The sequence below is a fragment of the Penaeus chinensis genome, chromosome 39 (genome assembly GCF_019202785.1).
Source record: "Penaeus chinensis breed Huanghai No. 1 chromosome 39, ASM1920278v2, whole genome shotgun sequence".
NCBI lineage: Eukaryota > Metazoa > Arthropoda > Malacostraca > Decapoda > Penaeidae > Penaeus > Penaeus chinensis.
In genome coordinates this window covers 10,067,249-10,069,748 of record NC_061857.1, presented here as the reverse complement: position 1 = coordinate 10,069,748, position 2,500 = coordinate 10,067,249, and the positions used below count along the sequence as shown (strand labels likewise).

At 44.6% G+C, this 2,500-nt stretch overlaps 1 protein-coding gene across 1 annotated transcript in view; it reads left to right on the top strand.

The window, feature by feature from the left end:
• Window positions 1–1,390: 1,390 nt before the first annotated feature.
• LOC125046406 (facilitated trehalose transporter Tret1-like) overlaps window positions 1,391–2,500 on the top strand; it is a 9,948-nt gene continuing 8,838 nt past the window's right edge. The window contains exon 1 of the mRNA XM_047644179.1: window positions 1,391–1,443. The gene's annotated coding sequence lies outside the window, so the exon portion shown is untranslated. The remainder of the gene's footprint in view (window positions 1,444–2,500) is intronic.

Below are 2,500 nucleotides of genomic sequence, written 5' to 3'. Positions count from 1 at the left end.
TAGATAAACTGTCAATGCACGCCGTAACTCATAGTTATAACGTACTTATATGCACCCTTTCCCAGATTTAAACCAGTCAAAACTGCAATATCTCCGTGCAACTTACCTCGTTAACAAACACCATCTTTTTTATGTCGAGGCCGAGAACGAAATATTGAGATCTTTTTCTTTCCTTTTTAACAGTTCTTACCTTCGTTTTTTTCGGTACAAGGACGAAGAGCCATGGGGAATGGGTTAAGAAAAGGAGGAGGAGGAGGAGGAGGAGGAGAATGAAAATACGAATAAGTTAAGGAGGAAGAGGAGGAGGAGGAGGAGGAGGAGGAGGCGGAAAATGAAAATACGAATAAGTTAAGGAGGAAGAGGAGGAGGAGGAGGAGGAGGAGGAGGAAGCGGAAAATGAAAATACGAATAAGTTAAGGAGGAAGAGGAGGAGGAGGAGGAGGAGGAGGAGGAAAATGAAAATACGAATAAGTTAAGGAGGAAGAGGAGGAGGAGGAGGAGGAGGAGGAGGAAAATGAAAATACGAATAAGTTAAGGAGGAAGAGGAGGAGGAGGAGGAGGAGGAGGAGGCGGAAAATGAAAATACGAATAAGTTAAGGAGGAAGAGGAGGAGGAGGAGGCGGAAAATGAAAATACGAATAAGTTAAGGAGGAAGAGGAGGAGGAGGAGGAGGAGGAGGAGGAGGAGGAGGAAAATGATAATACGAATAAGTCAAGGAGGAAGAGGAAGAATGGAAGGGGAGGAGGAGGAAAATAAAAATAGGAATAAGATAAAGAGGAAGAGGAAGAATGGAAGGGGAGGAGGAAGAGACGAAAAAGGAGGAAAAAAGGAGAAAAAAAAGAGGAGGAGGAGGAGCAACAGCAGCAGCAAGAGCAAGAGGAAGGAGAGGAAGAGGAGCAGAAGAAGAAGAGAGAAGGAGGGAGAGGGAGAAAAGGAAAGAAAGATGAGAACGAGAATATGAAGCAGGAAAAAGAGGAGAAGGATGATGAGAAGAAGAAGGGAGAAGGAGAAAGAGACAGGAGGTGAGAAAAGGGAAGAAAGATAAGAAGTAAGAAAATAAGCAAAACGAAGAAAGCAAAGGTTGTGATAAGAAGGAGCAGCAAGAGCCAGCGTAAGAAGACCCGAAGAACGACGGGAATAGGAATACGAAGAGGGGGAGAGGGAGGGAGAGGGAGGGAGGGGGGAGGGGGGAGGGGGGAGGGGAGAACGCAAGGACGTGACACCCGCGCGTGATCACAGACCGTCGACTTCGGACAAACCTTTGTAAAGTTCTTCATGTGATCGTGACTCGGCGTGTTTCCTCCCTCCTCCTCCTCCCCCCCCCTCGTCCTCGGGCATTGTGTCGCCTTGGCTTGCTTGTGAGCCGACCTGCCTCGCCCTACCAGTGTGTCGCTGACCGCCCTCTAAGGAACAACAGCTGGAGGAACGACCTGTGTGCTGGTGGTAAGTGCTGGCGGGGGCTTCGAGGCTACGGGCTATGGGCTATGGGGGTTGGAAGGCTCTCTTTAGTTCTTAGCTTCATGATCCCTGAAAGAAAACGTAGCAACTCATGTTTTTTTTTTTTTTTTTTTTTTTTTTCGAGAAGGGGAGGTGGAAGTGTTATTTCTTAGCTTTGATTATCATTATCTTATATCACTTACCATAGCATTATATCATTTACCATAGCATCTGCGAACGCCTCAACTACCGTACAAGTAAATCTATATAAGTATTATTAATTCCGTTATCTGCCGGCTAATGGCGCTTAAGAGTGACGTGTGTGCGGGACGTTCCGAAAAGTGCTCCGAACACTGAAATGAACCGACATTGACCTGATTGATTGTGTAAAGCATTGAATAAGAGAGTGAAGTCACGACAAACAAGTGGAAGTTCTTTGAAGTAAGTGGATGACCAGGACTGGAATCAGAAGAAGCGTGAGTTGCGTCGACGAAGAGACCGAAAATGGAAAATAAGAAAGAAGGCAGTTGTTGTTTTTTTCGTTGGCAAGAATGAGTATTTTTTTGTGGTCGTCGGAGTTAATATCTATCTGTTTCGATGCGTCTGTCTGTTTCGTTGCCTTGTGTCTGGTCACTTTCAGTACCGGTGTCGTCTGTATCTAATCATGCTTGTCGCTATTTTTTACTCGATCCACTTATTTTTTCTCATTCTTTTTTTCTTTTCCTCTCTCTTTTCCTTCAAGTTTCCATCTCATTAAATTATCTGGCGCTTCTTTCCATCCATCTCTATTATCTCTCTTATTGCACGATTGCTTCATCATCTCGTTTTCTATTCTGCTTTCTGTCTCCCGTTTTCTTCTCCACGTTCTTAGTTCATATCGGTCTTCCAGTTGTTCCTTTCCCCTTCATTTCTATCTTCCAATATGTCCCTTCCTTCCGTAGATTCCAGTTTCCTTTCTATGCTTGTCGACGCAACGATCAGGAATCGATGCATTGCCATAATATGATCATATTCAGAAACCACTCAGCCATACAACATAATCTACGGTAGTGTAATATATATA